This window comes from Rhinolophus sinicus, chromosome 15 (genome assembly GCF_057876585.1).
Source record: "Rhinolophus sinicus isolate RSI-liver-muscle chromosome 15, RSI-T2T, whole genome shotgun sequence".
Lineage (NCBI taxonomy): Eukaryota > Metazoa > Chordata > Mammalia > Chiroptera > Rhinolophidae > Rhinolophus > Rhinolophus sinicus.
The window spans coordinates 110,588,650-110,611,374 of NC_142515.1; the positions used below are offsets into that span (position 1 = coordinate 110,588,650).

The 22,725-nt window shown below is 38.3% G+C and overlaps 1 protein-coding gene across 2 annotated transcripts in view; it reads left to right on the plus strand.

The window, feature by feature from the left end:
* The first annotated feature begins 985 nt into the window (after positions 1-985).
* The window catches only part of FBXW7 (F-box and WD repeat domain containing 7), a 171,493-nt gene continuing 149,753 nt past the window's right edge, over positions 986-22,725 (plus strand). Inside the window, exon 1 of one of the 2 annotated variants that reach the window (XM_019722716.3) lies at positions 986-2,120. The gene's annotated coding sequence lies outside the window, so the exon portion shown is untranslated. The remainder of the gene's footprint in view (positions 2,121-22,725) is intronic. The other variant, XM_019722739.3, reaches the window with a different exon arrangement.

A 22,725-nucleotide genomic window follows, 5' to 3' on the forward strand; every position in this document is an offset into this window, starting at 1 on the left:
ACAATTTCTTGATGACGGTAATGGACAGATTCACAACCAAGACCAGCTCTCCATGGCTGCATACCATGAGCACGAATGCGTACTAAAACGGAGGCACTACTAAACTCTTCCTCTGAACAACCGTCAACTATCTTCCCACAATCTCCGGGAAGTTGGCTCTCTTCGCTCGTCCGGGCAATTCGCCTCCTTTTCCACCTAAGACTCAGGTTGTGACTCCGTACTCAAGCCGCACCCTTATTTCCTCTTTTTTTGGGGTGGGGGGGCGGAAGGAGGGAGGGATGTACTACAACTCTCATCTTTACAATGCTATGCAGTTTGCAAAGCGCTTGCACTTCATCCACTCCTCTGAGCTCCGCGAGGGCTCATTCATTCATTCATTCATTCATTCACGAAACATTCGCTCGGCCCGACCACACATTAGCGGGCGCCGGGTAGCGTCCCACACCACGGGAAGGGTGGGGCGCTCGCACCCTGGAACAGGTGCAGTGGGTCAGGCTGTAGGACAACTGCTCGCACAGTGCGGCTTTTCAAAGGCCCGCTGCGGGCCACATGCCTCACCTTCGGGTGGTGAGCGCCCGAGCATGGCCGCGCGGCCTGGGCCGCCTCCTTACTCTCCAAGGAGCAGTCGCCACCTACCCTGAAGGAAACCGTTAAAGAGCAAGCCCTCTCCGCCGCCCGCGGGTCGGGGGTGAGATCAGGCGGCAAGCTGAGGCTCCACTCGGCTCCTCCCCTTCCTCTCTTCAATTCTGACGCGGCCGTAGAGGCGGCGAAAGCGGCGGCGGCGAGTCCCGCGGCCCGAGGCGCACCCACCCGCTCGCCGAGCCCCGACTTCCTCTTCCTTCCGAGCGTCATCAGAGCGCGCCCGAGTCTCCCAGGGCGGGGTGGTTGGAAAGGCAAAAAAGGCCCGCGGAGGAAGCCTCCGAGCGGAAAGGCAAGGGAGGGGGCGAGGAGAGCGGTTGCTAGGTGACTTGCGTCATCGGTCCGCGCCGCTTTCCTCCCGCCCCTCTCTCTGGAGTGAGGCGAGAGCCCCGCACAGAGCGAGCGAGACAGCTAGCTGAGCTCCGGGTGCTGCTGCCACCGCCGCCGAGAGCGTGAGAGCCGGGGAGCATCCGAGAGACCCCGCCCCCGTGCACTGGCCGCCGCCGAGACCTCCGCCCTAACCTGGGCCAACGGGAGCCGCGGCCACCGCTCTTCTCCCCCCCTCACCTTCCCGGCCGGCAGCCGCCGCTGCACACGCCGGAGCCCGAGCCCCAGTCGGAGCCGGCGGCTGGGGGGCAGGGAGGCGGCTACCTGGGGCCGGGAGTAGTCAGCTGCTCCGCCGTGAGAGGACGCTGAGGAGGTGCCGGAGCTTCTGTGTGGTCCCGGGGCACGGGGCGAGGGACCCCCAAGGTGTAGGGAGGGGGTCCCAGCCGCAGCGACACATGCGGGAGCCGGGAGCGGGGGCGGCGCCGAGCGGAGCCGGCCGGGTCCCCCACCTCGCCGCCGCCTCGGCCACCCGCCCGGGGCCGTAGCATCTCGCCCCGGAGTGTATGAGCCGGGGTCCCAAGCTCATCGACTACCCCCGGGCGGGGGGGCGGGGACCCCCATGTGAAGCGGCGGCCCGGGCAGCGTGGAGAGCGGGACCGGCGCCGCCGTCCTTTCCTTACCTTCCCCCTCCCCTTAACCCCCTCGGGGGTCTTCTTTCGTGGTCAGTCGCCGGCCCCCCGGCTCCTCGGCAGGACTCCGGGAGGAGTTCTTAGAGCCCCCTCCCCCGCCCCAGCCCGGAGGGCGGCGGGGCCGGGGGGACCCGGGGGGCCGGCCGCTGCCACCGCCCAGAGAAAACTTTATAAAAACAAAATCCGGAGCCTCCCGAACGTGACTGTCCCGGGAGAAGTGGCCCAGGACGGGCAGAAAACACAACCTGAAGAGACCCAGGAAGAGGAAAAGAGGAGGTAAGCAGTGCTGCCGCCGCCTCTGCTTCGGCGGCGCGGAAGAGACCCGGGTGGCCGCCCGGTTGAGCGACACGAGCCCCGCTTCTGCCTCAGTCCCGCGCCAGTCGGAGCCTTCCGCAGCTTCAGCCTCAGTCCGGAGGAAGAAGGGAACCCACCCACCTTCTCAGCGCCGCGGCTCCTCTCTAAAGTGTGAGTGGTCCCGGGACAGGGATTGAGGGGTGGGAAGTGGATGGATGCGGGTGCGTCCTCCTGGAGTTTTGCTGATGTTTTCCAGGAGTGTTGGGAGTGCATAGGTGAAGGGGGTACCTTTATTCCTCACAGCACAATAAGGTATTAGGTAGTCCTGCGTTTAACCTTTTAGCTTTCTTTGTACGTGTAATACGCAAGCTTGCAGGTTTCTCTTAGAGGACTTCTATCTTTCTCTGGAGTGGACACTTGCATCTTTCTGGCCAGTAATTGACAAAAGGAAATTGAGGAAGCGGGAGCTTATGTGCGCACAAAGGCTATCTCTCTAATACACCTTTTCCTGGTACACCGGGTGTGAAACAGCGCTGTAGTTTTTGTTTCTGGGCAACTCTTATTATTTGGGTTCCCAAGTGGGAACCTCTTACCCAGCAAACCTCTGAAAGTAAAATTCCTTCCTTTTTTTTCAGTCTTCCTTGAAGCGATTTACATTTCAGTACCTATTGGTACAGGAGTTTTTTACCTTCTCATTTCCTGGGTCCAATACCTGTGTGTTAGGTCACTGTAACATGTAACAGACTTCAGTTATTCAGGAAATTCTGAGTTCCTATGAATCACAACTTACTTGGGGAGAGCATTTGATACTTTAACCAGTTTGTAAAAGTTGTTACATTTGTTTCCTTACCCGAGTGCCTTTTTTTTTTTTTTTTTTTTTTTGAGTAGCATATGTCCCAATTGCTAGACTTTTTTATTTGGCAGAATGACTTGAGACTTGGTTATTGGAGTTGTCTTTACTTCTCTATCAAATGAGAAACTTTTGATATTTAATATTTTAAAGAATTATTTTTTTTCCTTCCATTATTTTAGAGGTTAAGTGTATAAAATCTTTGTATTTCAGGTATCCTCTCAGAGTGCCAAATTAAGGTGCAGGAAAGCAATTACCATTTCGTATTTTTATACAGACCTTAAGGCTTCAGCATAGGGTGGAATTTTGCAAAACAGAACATAGGAAGTACTATCATATACTGCGAATTATGGACCCTCCAGACAACTGTGTGGGTTTGCTCTCTGAAGCCACTGCTGAGTGAAGCTTTGGGGGAATGAATGTAAGCCTGAGGTTGTGTGCCCTAACTTCTCCATTCAGGATGTTGATTACATTTATTTAAAACTTCTCAAACAATGTTTTCTTCCTGTACTTTTTCTCTTTTGAACTAATGAGTTCTACAAGTTTATTTGCTCCTGAATTATGTAACAATTCATTTATTTATCCCAAACCTATCTCTTTAAAGTTCCAGGTCACCTTTAGAGTTTGTGTTTTGAGAAATGCTAAAACCAGGGTTCATCTGGTTTTACAGATTTTGATTGTTTCTCTTGACCATTCATTATCTTTCTTGACTCTTTTTGTCTTAGATAATTTCTTCGAATCCTTTGATCACTTTGATCTTCTCTGGAACTTCTCCACCTGTTTAGTTTTTCTTTATATGCCTGTTACGCTTTTGTAAGGAACCTTAAATTCTATCTATTGTAAGTGGGTACTGACATGAAAATATTGAGTAGTGGATGTAATGTTAGACGAATCAAAAACAAATGTCTCTGGTTCTGTTATTTTGTGACCTTGACGAAGTCATGTATCCCATGTTTTACAGAGATAGGAGGAAGAAAAGTCTAGTCTTCCATAGTCTGTTTTTGGGGGAAGAATGGACGCCCAACCAACAAACTATAGTTTGAGTGTAGATTGTACTCCATCAAACTTCCATACTGACTTTAAGGCTTACTTATTTATTGCTTTGACTATAGATTGGTTTAAAATCACGGTAATGTTTTATTGCACATTTGGGTATCAAAGAAACGACAAAGTTTTTGGGTCAAAGCATCTCAGGGTCCCTGCCTCTGAGATGCTTTTACTTATGGGTGGCAAAGGCAATGAATCACAATTGCACAAAATTATAGGATGGGGGGAATGGAGCAATATTTATCTACTACCACTATCTGTCAGATACTGTGCTTGGTACCTTTTAGATGTAAATGCATTTATACATCTTTTATTAGGGAAATGTTGGTGTTGAACTGTATAGAGCTAATTAGAATGTCTGAGCCAAATCTAGGAAGGTCTTTTTTAGGAAGAAAACTGTTTAAGACTTTTGGAATTGGAGAGTGTGAGGACCGAAAGTAATTAGGAAGTTAGCTTGATGAGCATACAGAGGGAAGTTAGTGGTAGGCTTACGGTCCATCTGTGTTTGTGTAGATACATGTTTACAGCTCAGAGAAGCAATTGCGAACAATGTTCCCGAGACAGTAGTTGTAGATGATTGAGGAGAAACTATTGTAGGCCAAGAGGCAATATACCTGGATTGGGATTTTCTTTTTCTAGGGAACCAGCATTTTTACACCATGATCATTGAAGAGCTATATAGACGGAGGAATGAAAAAACAGACGCTTCCAATATTTTAATATGGTGCTAGTGGTTTCTTGTAAAAAATAATTTAGAAATGGGATACTGTACTTTGTTTTGGACATTAAATTTTAGGGTAACTGTTGGATACTGATGCAATCTCATACCAGTAAAATAAACTTACGAGTGATACGCTAAAAATGTAGAGCTGGGAGTCAGTTTCAAAGTATAAAGGTTTCTTGAGAGGGCTGATGGAGAATAAAAATCTGAAAAATGGGTATTTTTGCTTGGGGGAGGGAAATCTGTTAAAGTTAGCAAAGATATATATAGTAGGAACAGAGAATGGATGAAACTCTCCCTAAAATAGATGTTTTAAAAGTGGATAAGAATTGAAGTTGAAAAGGAACACAGCCTTTAAACTGGGGCCCCCAGTTTAGTCTTAGGGAATATGCTTCTGTATTATTGGAACAGCTATCACAAACTTGTCATACAGTATATAACCTCCCTTGAGGTCAAGTTCAGAGGAATATATAGGATTTTACTGTTGAGGAACTTACATATAAAAGGACAGAATTCTTTCACCATGTTCATGTTTTTAAAGTTTGCCCAGCATTATTATCCTAAGTTTGGTGTTTAACGTGACGAAGTGGGGCTAAAAATAGCAGGCAGAGAGAAGACTGCTTCCCCTGCTAGCTGTTGGTGTGTGTCTTTGTGTCCGGTACAATGGAGGGGATATCCCTGTGTTGCCACAGCAGTGCTGAAAATTCTTTTTTTTTTTTTTTTTGGAGAAAAACCTTTTTATTAAAAAACAAACACAAAAGAACTTGGCACTTAAAAAAATTCACACATCTTGAAGCCTGAGACACTGGAAGACTTGTCCTGTTTTTCCTTTTTGTGGTGAAACCTGCAGCTAGTGTGGCTAGCGTTTAGTGTTGACTCTAGCAAGGGCTCAGGATTGTGGGGTGCGGAATATATAAATAACCACACTTTTGTGTTCCTTAGTTCGAATTCTCCACCTTCCTAATACCTTCCTTGGCCTCTTCTTAAGAGTGTAATTCAAATGGCAAAACCCTCTGGGGAAGAGAAATTTAGGCAGGGAGTTTAGATATAAGGTGATTCCAGAATGAGGGGACAGGCACTGGAATATATGCTGTATGGGTGCCTGCTGTCTTTACCCCTCCTTTCTACATTTTTGATGCAGGCGAAACAATGTTTTGATGAATTAAGTTTACTTAAAGGGCAACCTTTTCAGGTTAACATGGTTTACTAGTAAAGACAGTGGGAAAAGTGGGACTCTGGAAACCTCCTGTGCTTTGCCTTGGCAGCTTTGGGATTGATACGGGATGATTGAAGAACCGTGAGGATGTGAGTTTGTGTGTCTGTGCTTTAGCACCAGATGACTGCAAAGCCCACCTCTAAGCTAGTAGTGGCCCAATTCATGGACTTCGGAGATGGTTTTTGGAAAAGTCTTGTGTTGCCAGTGATGTGTCATTGTGTAGAGGAGTGGTTGGCAAACTTTTTTGTTGTTGTTCTGGGTCAGTTAGTAAATAGCTTACGTTTTGTGGACCACATGGTCTCTGTCGCAGTGATTCAGTTCTGCTCCTGTGTGAAAGCAGCCATAGATGATATGTAAGTGAATGAGTGAGTGTGACTTGTTCCAACAAATGAAAACGGGAGGTAAGTTGGATTTAGCATGTAGTTTATGGGTCCCGGGTGGAGACAACTACCAAGTCCACCAACAGTGCAGTCTGATCGTCACTCATTACAAAGCTGGGACTGGCTGTTTTAGGTTGTTTCTGTGTTCTAAGTGAGCTGTGTTCCTTGGGGGCTGTCTTTATAGGATTCTGCATAAAGCATAGAGTCTACTGTTCAACAGAGTGATGAAAACTGTGGGTTGAGGAGCAGTGACGGTGCCATCTATAAAGGGATGCAGCAAAAAGTAGGGGCTGCTTGTGTTTCTTGCTCATAGATAAGATACCACCGTAATTGGCTTATAGCGATATACTGGCTGTGTCACGGCCAAATGTATCTTTGAAGAAACATACAGATATAATTTTGAAAGATTCTGAAAATAAATTGTAAAGCATTTACTTTAGATGTAAAATTAGAAGTGATAATGGTTGGCTTGAATTAGATGAAAGTATTAGCCAAATTATAAGAACATTAAAGTTTGATACTTCTGTCTCTTAAAGTCTTAATTTCTTGTAGTGACCAATTCAGTGTGTAGAATTATTAGCTCCACAGTTTTTGTTAATTTCAAGTATTGTATCTTAACACATCACTTACATTATTGAAATGTATACTTTAAAAACCTTTGCTGTATTTTTAAGAGTAAATGTAAATGTAGCATGGGTTAATTTCTTAGGTCAGTCTGTCTCCAATGTGTTGTTTAGAAAGGATAGTTCACTCTGTGCAATTTACATTGTAGTTGATAGCAAAACATTTGTTTTATGTGTCGATAAATAACTGCATTTGATGATGGTATATTTTTGCCCTGGTTTCTTAAATCTTTTATCTCAGGATTCTCCTGTTTATGGCAGGAAAGGGGGTTACTCTTGCAGTAGTGGTCACTTTTTAGTTAATTTCAAACCGGTTTTACTTTATGCAGTATTTCTATACATGTAATTGGTACTTCAATGACTCTTCCTTTTAAAAAAAAGAGTTTATATAATCAGACAATTTTAGTATACCTTTTAGATATCACTATAGAAAGTTGCTTTCCTATTCATCAGGAGAGGATTCTGTCCTTATTCTTTTAAAAATCTTCCTTTTAACTTTTGCCTTTTCAAGTAATTTTCTCATTTTCTCAAGCTTAAGAACGGGTGGCAATTTAAAAGATACAAGGTGTTCATCTCATATTTGCAAATACTCCAAATAGAAATATTTTATATTGATAACACTTTCAGTGGACCAGGGAAAAGAGTGATGTATTCGTTTTTTTTTTTTTTTTGTTGTTGTTGTTGTTGTTTTTAGCGTAGCTGAATTGTCATTACAAGCACATGAATAAAGTTGCTTTCAAATTATGAACTCTTGCTGTTAAACCTTTCTACATTGAGACTTTTCCGCTCAATGTATAAAGTCTGTCTTATGCCTTAATGTATGTGCTTTTAGATTTTTGCTATTTTCTCATGATACCTCATTGATACTTTCTCATGATACCTTTCACAGTATGTTTGGAGTATATTTTCTAAATGTATGTGACATTTCCTTAACACTATGGGGTATATATTTTCTAATAATTATACTTCTATATACAAGTATATTTAAAATTTCCTCATATTCCACATTCAGAATTGTGAAATATTTCTGGGAACATCTGTACTTGATCTAAATATTGAATGACTAATACATAACAAATTTTCTGAAACATTCCTTTAAAATTTTTGAGTAACACTTGATTTGTCTGAAACAGCAAACTATTACAAGAAAATATGAGAGCCTACATTTGTGTTGTGGCTGCAATACCGGTAGCTGAAAGATAATAAACAGGACTACACAAGAGACCTTTTTGCTCGATATCTTATCTTTTGCTCTTTCCCCATGACCTAAGGGATAGCTTGTGGATCAGTCAGATATTGTGCACTTTTTGTTGCTATGCTGTGTCTCTTCTGCCCTTTCTTTCCAGTGGAAAGTTAGCTATTGGGAATCTGGGTGTCTTTAGGAAGGAGGTACGTAGCATGTTGTGAGTGTGTGTCTGTGTATACTTGTACGTAGTGTATTGTGCTAGGTGCTCCTTTTTGCATGACTGCTCTGGAATTTAGGAAATATCAAAATACATAGTGCAGAATATTTTTAATGTCAGGTAGCCTTTCCTCTGAGAGGCTCACCATTGGGTAAGATACCATGTTTTCTTTTGGCTTATTCATCCCACAGCATCTTGAATGAACCCATCAATATACAGATAGTCTCTGACTTACGATGGTTCGACTTGGACTTTTTGGCTTTACGATGGTGCGAAAGTGGTATGCGTTCACTGGAAACCGTACTTCAAATTTTGAATTTTGATCTTTTTCTGGGCTAGCGATAAGTAGTGAGTGTGATACTCTCTCGTGGTGCTGGATAGTGGCAATGAGATGATTTTGCCACACTGTAGGCCAACGTAAGGGTTCTGAGCACATTTAAGGTAGGCTAGGCTAAGCCAAGATGTTTGGTAGGTTAGGTGTAGTAAATGCATTTTCGACTTACATGGGTTTATTGGGACATACCCACCACAAGTCAAGGTGCATCTGTCTGTTAGTGCCTAATGTGAAGTCTCAAGGCATATTGCTGGTTTGTTTTTGGAAGAATATAAATAACTTATCAGACTTTTAGGATGGTATATTTTTTTAGGGGTAATAAATAATAGACTTTTGCATGACACCCTTTAGGTCTGAGAAGGAGTTGCTTCACTTATAACTAGTATCTAATGGTTGAAAATATTTTGCATGCCCGGAACCAGCAACAAGCTGCTAATTCATTTCTCGTTTACCTAATAAAGTATAATCATACTATGGAGGCAGAAGTCTCATTTGTTAGGCAGTTCATTTCTTAGCTACGTGGCCTTGGACCAGCTATTTATCCTTCTGATGTCGGTTAGTACCTATTGATGGGAAAAACCATGTCCTTAACAGGGTTGTTAGGATTAAATGAGATGATATAAAACATGATGCAAAGCTCTTAGTCCCGGTGCTGACACATGTTACCCATCACTGTTAAGTTATTAAGTTAAAGATGTGTTAAAGTGTGACACAGAGAGAAGGCTAAAGTCAGGGGTTGCGTTGCCCCGTATTTAAATTCAGCCCTTGAATTTGACAAATAATAATGAAGTAATTCTGCAGTGTTTTCAAAAGCATCTGAACCAGTGTATGGTTCATTAACTTTTTATTTAAATAAAAAATTAAAAACTAGAAAAATGGCAGAACTGCTGTGGTTTTTATTATTCATAGAAAAGCACTGATTTGAACATAACTGGAATTTGAATCCATCTCCAAGACCTCAGTAGTGCGTAGATAAGAAAGGACTCTTAAAAATATTTTGTTGATTATCTCTGAAAGTGACAGTGGTTTAATTGTCCATTTAGAACTATCAGGATGTAATTCGGTTATCAAGTCTTTTAATTGTTTGTCCCTTTAACCATTGGGAATGAAAAGCTTTAAAAAAATCATGAAGAAGTTTAATAAATTTTATCCGTATTATTGCATTTTAAATTAAGGTCGAAGGAATTTAGGTGATTCTATTTTAATTAAATTTTAGTTTCTCCCTTTTCCTAAAATGACTAGAGTGTCAGTTGTGCATGTGTTTGATATTCCCTTTTCATGCTTAGTATTCATTGACTACATGATCAGTTTCAGAAGTAACTTTTCCTTCAAGCTTGGCGTAGTGTTCTATTGGCCAATACAAGAAAGAAATGCTTCTGGATCTTTTTTGTATTTGGAAAGTATTTCTGTTTTGAGAACAATTTGGCTATGCCTTCATAGTCTGTTTATTTAATAGAACTGTATTTTCAAGATAAGTATATGAAAAAAATCCAAAGGCAGAAAAGAAAGATTGAGATATATTTCTTAGCACTGATTTTCTTGCCAGCTCTTGTCCTCACTCTCTAACTTCTTGCAGAGCACACTTGCTTTAGATTTTGGTGTAAATGCAGAAATTAGATTGGTTTAAATATTAGTGGTCTCTGGTTAAGTAGTTTATTTAATGAATATTCTAGTTTAAAAAAATCAGTATTTTAAATATTTTTCTTTGTTGGTAGCAATTGGAGTTATGCTTCTGGAGTTACATTCTTTCCATATCAGATTTTCAAAAAGGAATTTCATAATTATAAATAGGTTATTGGATAGAAGGGAGAAGAGCATAGTCTCTCTAGTGAGTTTAATTTCTTCCTGCTTATTTATTATGGATGTAATACGAGAAGGTTAGATAAACATGTGGGTCATCAGTTTTCTTTCGCATGATTGGTGGTTCTAAATTGACTACTGTGTGAATTTTATAATAGAAACTTTGGGATGCTGCTGTAATGAATGTGGGCCTCCTTATGTTGCGTATTACACAGGTAGATTTTTTTCATTAGAGATGCATTCAAATTTTAACTTTCTAGATTAGAAATTTAGAGCAGGAAACACATACTTTCAGATGTTTTGTAAAGGCCATTTATTAATAGTCAGAGAGGAGAGATGGGATGTACTGAAGGGGGAAAGACACAGTGAAGGAGGGAGAGAAGAGGCAGATACCAGGGACAGTGGCTCCGGAAGTTTTGAGGTCAGTCTTACTCAGAGGTCACACCCTGTTATTTCTTTGGGTTGTGGACTTGGGGTGTTACCACTTGTTATCTGCCACCCTTTGAAATGTTGATTAGATGATTGACTCTAGTTCCTAGTTTTTCAACATCTGGATTCTTTAAACCATTGAAGTTTTAATCTGTATAGGATAATCATTGTATCCTAGGGTGGGAAAATTTCCACTGTACCTGCTAGGAGAAGGGACCGACAAAGGGTTTTTGACCACATTGTAGTTCCTTTTTTGTTTGGCTTTGTTGTCTTTTTTCCTCATTGGCCACATTTCCCTAGCTTTGCCTAACAGGGATGCTTGTAATTCTACATATGTGACTTAGTTGTTGAGAGGAAAGCTTTGGGTGGATAGACCCAGGTTCCAGCTGTGCTGCTTTGTGACCATGGGCAAGTTGTTTATTCTATGTGTTTTCTGTAAAACTGAGATGAAAATAATTGTACCTACCTCTCTCATAGGTAAGTAAGAGGATTGAATGAGATAATGCATCACAGAGTCTAGCTGAGAGTTAGTGCTCAATAAGTGTCAGCTTTTGCAATAATAATAAATGCTGTGATTGTTACAAAAGTTATTGTTATTTCTGTGAGGTTGCTGTTTTTTTATTTTTTTAATGTTGAGGGCATTTTTGATCTTTGCCTCTGAATATGTCTCTAGAATACTGCCCTTATTCAGCAGCAGATATTAACTGAACACCTGCTGTGCCAGCCACTGATCTAACTGAACAAAACATAAAAATCCCTGCCCTCTTGAAACGTACAGTCTGGTTGTGGGAGACAAAAATACACAAAGCAAAATCGGTGACCCATCATCATTCATCTCATGAAATTCGGTATTTAACTTCATGTGTCTGAGTGTCCATTAACCAATCCTATCAGTCTTTACCTTTAGATTTTTTTTTCATTTGTTCCGGTTGCTGTGCTTGAGGATGTTTGGTGGCAGGAGCACCCTAAAAGCATAGAAGCAGTTGCATTGTCTCCAACTACAGCTCAATCTTAATTTTAAAGCAGCCTTGTTACACTCCTCTTCATCTCCTTGACTTCCTACTTAAATTGGTGATCACAAAATGTTCCTGTCAGTCCCCAGACCTCTGTTCGCATTGCTTACACTGTGCTGTTTCTCGCCAGCTCATCACCTTTTGCTCATTCATGTCATTGCTAAGAGAGAGGGACACTAGAAACCGCTTTTAAGAAGTATTTCCTCACTAACTGTATACTTTTCCCATCACCCATTTCCTATTTCACACCTTCTATGTATTGTTAAATGAGGTATTTAACTTGTTTCTTCTTCTTCAAAACAATCTTTTCTCTTGTCTCTTCAATTAAATTGTAAACACTTTCAGGTCAGTGGCCACTTTTCTATTCCAAGCCATAGCTTCCTCATTTGAAAAAAAGATAATACCTACCTCACAAAGGGATGCTGTGAGATTTTTAGACAGAGAATGTGTGAAAAAATCCTGAGCCAAGTACTTAATAAATGGTAGTTTCCTTTTCTCTAGTTCCTATAGTCATTGCTTAAAAAATGTGTGTTAATTTATTCTGAATTGAGGTTGGGAACCTTTTACCTTCCACTGTTTGGATAATTTTATTTCTAGATAAGATTCAAAATATCACTTTCAAATTATCAGATGATAAAGGCTGAGGTATTAATAAGAGATGGCATAACATTGGTACTCAGTCCACCATTGCATGGGTTCAGATATAGACTACTGCATTTATTGGCTGTGTGACTTCTGGCAAGTTATTTAGCTCTCTTGACCCCAGTTTCTTTATTTTTGAGATGGGGAAAACAATAACTACCTCATGCATACTATGTTGTTAAATGAAAGGAGATAATAAATGAGAAGCACAGTGGCACATGACAATGGCCCCAGGGAACATGTGGCAATATCTGGAGATGGTTTTGATGGCCACAACTCGGGGGGAGATGTGGGTGGGGGTGTTGCTAGTATCCAGTGGGTAGAGTCCAGGTATAAACAACGTACAGGGTAGCACCACACAACAAAGGATTAACTGGTCCAAAATGGCAGTAGTCCCACAGTTAGGAAACCCTGCTCTCTGTTTCCTGTTTGGATATTTTCTTTGTGTAAGGAACTCTGCCAGTTAGGTTCTGTATAAATACCGATTATTGATAAAGGTAAGTCATAGACAGACATGGATAGGCCTCATTTAATGTTTATTTCAAAAGACAGGCAAAAAGGAAAATTAATAGATTTCATGATTTTTTTTTTTAAGGTTATAGCGCTGTTACTCCAAAAGTAATCTAAGAGTGCTTACACTTATTATTCAGATACTAGGAAAGGTTTCCGGGTGGATTGTCCTAATTTGATTTTTTTCAGTAGCAAACTCTTCATTTAAAAGTATATCAAGGGTAGGCGGCTTAAGAGATGTGAGCGCCATATACAAGTGTCTACAAAGTCAAGTATACACTATGGAAAAAGTGCCAAGGTTAATGGAATGATCTGTTGCGAGAAACCTTGAATCATGTCTGATTTGCCTCACTCCCTTCATGTTTTATTACTCATCAAGTCAAGGGCTCTTTAACTTAGGATCTCTTCTTTTTCCTCTCTCCTTTTTTGCTCTCTAAAATTGAACTCTTACCGTTCGCTGTCCATTTCAGGAGCTTCTAAATTGATTTCTTTGCTACTGTCCTTTATGTTCCTACCTGAATTGACACTTAGCTTAAGGGAGAGCCTTTCTAGTCCAGATTCAATTTACCATTCAAACCTCCCTGCACTATCGTTTTATTTCTGGGAGAGAATTAAGGCTGGAATTGAAACGAACTAACTTTCTGTTGTGCATAGTGTTAGTTGTGTACCATCTTTGGGAGAATTGGGAAAATAGTCACATCATTTTCTGTATTTGTAGTGCAGATAACTTCCTTCACTTGTATCTAAACACTGACTGTATGTGCGTTGATATACAGCATGTATATGCTTTAATGAATATTTGTGTGTGTGTGTGTATGTTCCTGTGTAAACCTTCATGTATATTTGTCTCTGCACCTTGCTAAATATTTCCTCTGCCTGGAGTACTGTTTTCCTTTCATTTGCGAAGCCTTTACTTCTTAAGACCCTGCTTAAATATCATCTCCTCTAGGAAGCCTGTCCTGATTAATATATGTAGCTAGTTGCTTTTTCTTCTTGCTACCCGCAAGAGCTTTTCATAGCTCTTAATACAGTTTGCAAGAAAAATACAAGGTCTGTCAGTTCTTTGAGGACAAGGGTTATGTCTTATTTATCTTTTCAATTAATATCTCCTCATCCCAAGTACTTAACATTTCCTGCTGCATAGTAGTCATACAAGTATAGTATGTTAACAAATGAATGGAAGAGAAAAAAAACCAGAAAGGTTTTTTAATAGGCTCTATAAGAGGAGCATATTATCTTGTTATCTTTGTTTCCAAGTGCTTAGTGTACTGCCTGCCCATAGGTGTTCAACAATTATTTACTGAATGAATTAGAAGCCAGTTCCAATAATTGATAGAATTTCCATGTGAACTTTTTTCTTCTGCATTCCTAGAAGTAAAACAGCCTAGATGTTTGGTGCATCTGATGCATTATGTCTGCCTTCCTTTTCTTGGAAGTAATGAGACTTTTGATCCAACAAATACCTTCTGAAAGATGCTTTTGGTTGATTTCTTTTTCACCGATTGGCCCATTCTAGTGTTGAGCTTGTTGGAAAGATGAATGTTTAGTATTAATTTTACATCATGAATGAGCTATCATGAAGTAAAAGTGTTAGGCCGTGTACATTTGGGCCCAAACAGAGTGTGAGTATGTATTTATTCTCAAGTGTGGATAATAACTGAGGCTGTTGAAGCCTGGGGGAGAGAAAAGGCAGTTGCCTACTAGGTTAGGTCTCTTTCTTTTGATGATCATTGCTTTTACCTCAGCTGCTCCCAGTGATTTATAAAGAATTATCTAAAAGGGAGAGAATGTGAATCTAGAGGATAAAAATGTAGATTTGATAATTTTATAAATTAATAATTTGATGATCATCATTTTGATCCTCATAACCATCTACTGAATGTTATATGTCAGGCACTGTGCTAAATAAGGATTTTTACATGCATTTTTTTAATTTCTCACAGTCCCTATGAGACAGGTACTAATAAGCCGGTTTCATGGCAGAAGAAACAGATGCAGAGAACTTTCAAAGAACATGTAGTTAGGAATTGGAACCCACAGAACTGGGATTCATATCCAGATCCATCTGACGCTGGTCTATGTGTGCGTTTAATCACCATGCCTGCTGCCTCTTACGTTTCATTGGAGGAATTTTGTATTTAAAAATGGGACGTCATCATTTGTACTGAGATAAGAGGGGAAATGACAGGATTTCATCTTACACAGATGTTAGAAGGAAAATGATTAACACTCATGCAGAAACAATTCCCAGATTTATGTCCTTATGTAAAATAATTGAAATTTAAGCCTGTAATTTTAACTGACTTGCACTAACCTGCACTTTTAAAATTAAATTTAGTCTTGCTCTTGGTGTTACCATCAGGACAAAGGTTCTGATCCATCTTTAGCAGTAGAAGAACTCTGTCTAGGCAAAACCTGTCTAAAAGATTTTGGGGCAAAGTGATATTTATAAATATTTTTTTCTATGTGTAAAATGTGTTTTGTAGCTAGAGTTAAATCTTTTGAAAGAGGTTCTTGTTTAGGGGATGTGCTTCTGAAATATATTATTTAGGATTTGAAAACCTATGATTTGGCATGCTTGGAAGGTATAGCAGAAAATTTGAGAATCAAAACTTGTTAGTGTCTAAAGTATAAATTATTTAAGTTAATGGATATGTATGGAGTGTTTCCATTACGTATTGTCTTAAACTATTTTTGTTTGCTGAGATGATCTGTCATTTAAAAAAAATTCCATTCTCTTCTTTCCCATTCTTTATATAGGTCTATTCCTTATCCAGTTAGTTTATTCATAGGTGTTTTACATTTTAATAAATACAGTGAAAATAAGTTTTGACATATGTGTACTATTTTTATTTGTTCATTATGAGATTTCAATAGTATGCGTAATTTTATTTTGTTACCTTAAAAAGAGGTAAACATGGGTTTAACCTCTAAAAATGTTTCCTAAAATATTTTCTCTTTTCTCTTGGTTGCATTTTAAATACTATATTTGTAACCATAGTTTTATACCTTTGAACTTTGCCCCTTCCAGAATTTTATTTCCATGCTTTTATAAAATTTTATCAAACGTTACATGCAAATACTAAGAGTCATGATCTGAATGATATTCTATTAAAGATTAAAAATGCCTTAGAATTTAGGAGTTGCGGGTTGCGGTGCAGGGAATCATGTCAAGTTTAGGATTCTAAGTCTTAGATCGTTAGTGTTCTTTTACACTATCTACCACAGGTTGCCTTTTCTAGAAGTGAATGTTAATATGGCACTATTATAAAAATAATATTTATATCAACATTCAAGCGCTTAATATATGCCAAGCACCCTTCTTTGTCCTCTGTGTGTATTAACTCATTCAATCCTCATGGTAGTACTCTGAGGTAAGCATGTTAATGTCCTTATTTTATACTTGAAAATTTGGCAAATTTAAGTTCCACATGCTCAAAATTTTACCTTTAATTACTCGTGGAACTGGGATTGTATCTGAGCAGTCTGGTTTTAGAGCCTGGGACCTCAATCACTATTCTATACTATATTTATCACCTGTAAATTTATTTCTTACATATTATTTGTAGAACAGTGCCTGTCACAATAAGATACATAGAAGTGCAGGCTATTTTCAATGGCATTTATTTTATAGTTGCTCTAGGTTGGCGGAACATACCTTATGTATGTATGTATGTATGTATGTATTTTTTCTTCTGTTGATTAGAGTCCAGACTTTATTGAGATTTCTCTTGTTCCTTTTGTTAATAGCTGAGTTCTCTGAGGTTCTTAGAAACTTGATGAGTGCCCCAAATTATATGATCATGCTAGATCTCAAAATTAGCTTTTCTTACCACACATTTAACTTTACTTCTTTAGAAATGGAAATGGTCTGAGTTTTTTTTTTCTTTTTTTTTTTTGCTGGGGGGGTGGTATGTCATTGATTTAGAAAGGCAGAAACAAATATACTAAGATTATAGTATTGTTTACATGCCCAGTTGATGGAAGAAATAAATTCCTAGATGCTGTGAAGATTTTTTCCCTATAAAGTTTTGAGAGTAGTATAACCGTATCCTGCTGACTTGTGAAACTGAATCACATCACTCGTAATAATAAGAAGTATTAGAAATTGTTTTAATGATGAAGATTAGCAGCCTTTTAGAGAAATAATATTAACCATGATTCCTCAAATCTAAGAAGTCATCTGCGTAAGTTTTCCATGACTGCATTGCACATCACTGCAGTTTCGCAGCGTATCCCAGAGTCTCCCTTGGTTAGGAATCCGGCATGGTGTGGCTGGGTCCCGTCGGCAGGCAGGTCTTAGGAGGCCGAAACCAAGGCGTCAGCTGGAGCTCAGGATCCTCTTCCAGCCTCCACCAGTTTGCAGAATTCAGTTCTTCATGTCTATAGAAATGCTGTCCTGTTTTCCTGCTGTTGTTAGGCAGGGACCACTCTCCTAGAGGTTCTAGGAGGCCACCCTTGCGTTCTTGCCCTGTCCTCTCTGTGGGCAGTTCGTCATGGTTGTTGGCTACTTCAGTGACACTAGAAGAATCTCCCTTCTAATCTCTTTGCTTTCTTTTAAGAACTGATCTCTTTAGGTGAGCTCTACCCACAATAATCTCCCTAATTTCAAACCAACTGATTCGGGATTTCAACGATCTATAAAATACTAGTTTTTTTATTAGGTCAACACTGTGGGGGTAAAGTGATTCTCCTTGATGCTTTCTGAACACAGTTCTGGGATGTTCTTTTTTCTTTTTTTTTAATTGGGGAATATTGGGGAACAGTGTGTTTCTCCATGGCCCATCAGCTCCAAGTCAAGTTGTTTTCCTTCAATCTAGTTGTGGAGGGCGCAGCTCAGCTCCAAGTTCGGTTGCTGTTTTCAGTGTTTAGTTGCAGAGGGCGCAGCCCACCATCCCATGCGGGATTTGAACTGGCAACCTTGTTGTTAATAGCTTGCACTCTAACCAACTGAGCCAATATGAAAACTTATTAATGAGATATTTTAGATTATTATTTTGGTACGAATTTTGAGATATGGTATATATTTTATACTTAACATCACATCTTGGGTGGACTTAACGACATTTGAAGTGCTTCCCAGCTTGTGGCTTCCATATTGGGCGGTGCAGACGTACGTTATGAGCTTTTTTTTTTTTCTGCTAGAGACAATAGTATGTGAACTCCACAGGGAATAGGTTTTAACAATGTTTGACCCTCTAATAGGTTAGGGCTTTCGTGTTTCAGAATGGTTTTTATGGTTGAGATACAAAGTTTTTGTTTATAAAAGTAAATACATTTTTATACATTTCCCTCATTACATAAGTAGTATCATTGTAGAAAATTTGGAAAAGTCTGGATAAGAGACTACAAATTAACCTTATTCAAAAGATAACAAATCTTAACTTTTGTTGAGTTTCCTCTTTGCGAATGTATCATTTTAAATCAAAGAGAAAATAGATTTAAGAAAAAGTTCTTAATTCCTTCCTCTGTATACACACACTTATTAATTATTATTGAGTCCCTTTGCCTCTTAAATTTATTCCTTCTATTTCCCAGGCTGTATCCTACTACAGAGTCTCTGTGAGGAGGGGCTCTATGGAGCCCAACAATCTGAATGGTGCTCCCTTGATTGGGGTTAACGAAAGAAGCCCTGAGGGCTTTTATATACTCATTGATAAACCAGTATAGTTGCTTTTTTTTCCTGCCTGCAATCTTTTCCACACATCTCCAGCTTTATTGTTATTGAGATATACTTTACATATCATAAAATTTACTTTTTTGAAGTATACAATTTAGTGGGTTTTGTATATTCATGAAGTTTTGCAACCATTACTACTATCTAATTCTATAGTATTTTTCATCACCCCAAAAATAAACTCTTTGTCCATTAGCAGTTACTTCCCAGTTCCCCTCTCCCCAGTTCCCAGGCAACCACCAGTCTATTTTCCTTCCATCTTTATGGATTTGCCTATTTTGGACATTTCATGTAAATGGAATCATGCAGTAGTATATAGCCTTTTGTGTTTGGCTTATTTCACTTAGCATAATTTTTCAAGATTCTTCTGTGTTCTGCAACGTATTAGTACTGCATTCTTTTTTATGGCTGAATAGTATTCCATTGTATGGAGATACCACATTTAATTTATCTATTCATGGACATTTGGGTTGTTCCCAATTTTTGGCTAGTATGAATAACCTCCCAGCTTTTTTCCCAAGAACGTTACTTTCCCAAGAACATTACTTTCTTTACATCAGCCCCTCATTCTTCAAATTTTTGGTGACTCCCTATTGCTTATTCAACACAGTAGAAAGTATTTAGTTTTTAACAAAAGTCTTAACAAAGTGTGGCCTCAAGCTACTTTTCTTCTTCATTGTGCTGTTCCTTACCATTTCTAAAATAATGTGCTTCGTATGAATGATAGGTTATGTAGACAATATAGAGAAATTTCTCGATTGAATTCATTTTAAAATGACCTAAATTTTTAAGAATGAAGATCTACATCAACAAACCAAGGAATGAATGAATGAACGAATGAATGTGTATATATATTTTATATATATGTATACATATATATATGTATTCTGGAGACAGAAAGGCAGATATTAGAACAGAGTGTAAAGAGAAACATAGTAGAACAAAGAAAGATTTTTTTTCTGGGTTTGTTCATTATGTCAAATAGAGAGACCTATTCATTTTCATATAATGTGCAAAAACACCTCGTTAGAATCAGCCTTTGATACATGGAACTCATTGTTGAAATCATTTTTTCTGGTTAACTCTATTAGTAGTTTTGTTTTTTTCTGTGGCAGCGGTTTTTTTCCCCCTTATCCAGATAGAGTCATCTTTTTCTTTTTTTTTTTTTCTGACATGTCTAAAAATAGTAACAATGAAATATTTTAATATATACAGTACTTAAAAAATCTTTCCACAATGTCTTTATGAATACACACTCACACACACACACACACACACACAAATATATATAGTGGTATTCTCTCCCACTTTATAGAAAAGAGCATAATATACAGACTTCCTTTTTTATTTTATGGTATATGTTACAGATCTTTTCGTAATAGCACATTGGGAACTTTCTCATTTATTTTCCTGCAGGATGATTTCTCCAAGGTGAAATTACTGAATCAAAAGATAGATCCACTTGAAATATGATCACCTATACTTGTAAGCATAGAAAAAGAGAAAAGGGAATATAAATGGGAAAAAGGAAACTGGATTTTTTGGACTTTGTTTATAGATAAAAAATGGAGGATCAGAAATTTTGAGTAATTGCCCATGACTGTGCCACCAAAGCTGGGGTCAGAATGCTAATCCAGGTATTTTTGATTTTAAATATGCTCTTGTCCTTTCTGTTTTATCCATATTGTGTTTGATGAACAAAAGAGAAGAGAAGGCATACCAACTTCTTTTTGGAGAGAATAATTGAATTCCAGATTTTATTTAAGCCATTTTGCTAATGACTAATGATGTTGAACATTTTTCATGTGCTTATTGGTCACATCATTTTTGGAGAAATGTCTATTCAAGCCCTTTGCCCATTTTTAAATTGGATTGTTTGTTCTTGTAGGAATTCTTTATATATTCTGAATATAAAGCCCTTATCAAATATACGGTTTACACATATTTTCACAAATTTGGTAGGTTGTCTTTTTACTTTCTTGATAATGCCTTTTGATACAAAAAGTTTTTAATTTTGATAAAGTCCACTTTATCATATATATATATATATATATATATATATATATATATATATTTGTTGTTGTTTGTTTTGTTTTGTTTTTCTTTGGTTGCGCATACTTTGGTGTCATATGTAAGAATCCATTGTCAAGATCATGGCAATCCAAGATTGTGAAGGTGTACCACTGTGTTTTTGTGTAAGAGTTTTGTAATTTTAGCTCTTATATTTAGATTGTTGATCCATTTTGAGTTAACTTTTGTATACGGTGTGAGGCAGGGATCAGCCTCATTCGTTTGTATGTGGAAATCCAGTTGTTCCAGCACTATTTGTTGAAGAACTATTCTTTCTCCATTGAGTGGACTTGGCCACCTTACTGAAAGTCAGTTGGCCCCAGATATATGGTTTAATGTCTGGACTAGGACTATTGTTCAGTTGGTGCATATATCTATCCTTATGTATCACGGTGTTTAGAATATAAATTCCTCATGCTGTTTATGTGCTTAAACAACTCTTTAGGCACTTTAAGTGCTATTTTTACTCTATTCTTAATAAAATAAAAGTTATAAGGTACTTTAAGCATTTAAAATACTGCACTTAGTAAATTCTAAAGAAATAAATTTAGTGTCATGTGATGGGCACTCTCCTGGGCTTCTGTGGAAAGCATGAGGGGGCACAAGACTTATTTCTGTTTTCTAACAACTTACACTTCAACTTACTAACTTGGAAAGCTGTACTTTTGCTTTGCCATTCTATTTTTTTGTGTGAGTCCAACATTATGATGTCCTTAGGAAATAAGTATAGGATATGAGATGCCTATTCTTACACTTGATCTTAGCCAAAAGGCGGAGAAGCGATAGAGATGCATATTCCTGTTGCAGCAAAATTGGAATGTTTAGCTATTATAGTATCACTTTTTTTGCTTTCATATATAGTTTGCGTCCTTACTTTTAATAAGCACCCAATTTTACTATTCTCCTTATCTTTGTATAATTTGCTGGTGTTATATTCTGCAACTAGTTTCCTAGAGAACGGTTCTCCTATTTTACTTATTATAAAATACTATTTAAGCTATTATAACACTAAAGCTGCAAATGCTGCTAAAACATAGTGTATCACTGAATCTTCTTTGGGCAAATTTATGTTCTGATGCTGAGACTTGTTGTGCATATAGTTTGATTGGCAATTGTAATGTGAACTTCCAGGGCGATATTTTAGTATTAATAGTTGACAGCAGTGTTCCAAAGAATGTGCTCTTCTTGTAAGAACTTAATTATTTTATGTTCATGTTCAGTTAATCTTGCCTAGAACAGCACTGTGTGATAGAAATATAATTTGAGCCACACATGTGATTTAAAATTTCTAGTAGCCGCATTAAAAAAAAGCAAAAGAAAAGAGACTAAATTAATTTGAATGTTTTACTTAACCTGATATCTCCAAAATATCATTCTAACTGATCATCAGTAAAAAAATATGGAGATATTTTACATTTTTTTGTACCAATTCTTCAAAAACCTAGTAGATATTTTATATCTCAATGGTCACTAAATAGTCATCAGAAATACTTGATCTTCATTTAGATTTCATAGAATTTAAGGTTGAAAAAGTAGATTCACATACCTAAGGTGTTCCAAACATACGTGTGTTTTTCAATATTTTAATTAATTACCAAAAAATAATTTTAATATTTGCAACCAAATTGATAAAACTGGTTCATGATTTTTCAGTAGAATTCATTATACTTGGAAGCAAAATCTTACCAATTTCAAAACTGTGCTACTGAAATTAAGCAAATTCACTTAACTCTTGTGTCAATTCAGTGTTAACATAAGATTCCAAAGGATATTGCATAAGTTGAAAAGCAACTCTCAATTTTGTCAACGTGTTCTTCAACTTTTTTTTTGGTCATTTTTGCAGCCAATTTGTATAACATTGTCCATTATAATTTAAATCTTTTGTATATTGGTTTATGTTAGGGTAAAGTGTAAAATCTTTACTATTGACTTAGATTATGAAAACTTTAAATTTCAACATTAACTCCCATATCTGTGTTGCTAGATCATAAATAAGCTTTTTCTTTGATGCTTCAGATTAAGCTTTTTACATGTAGTGAGATACCAGTGAGAAACGTAAGG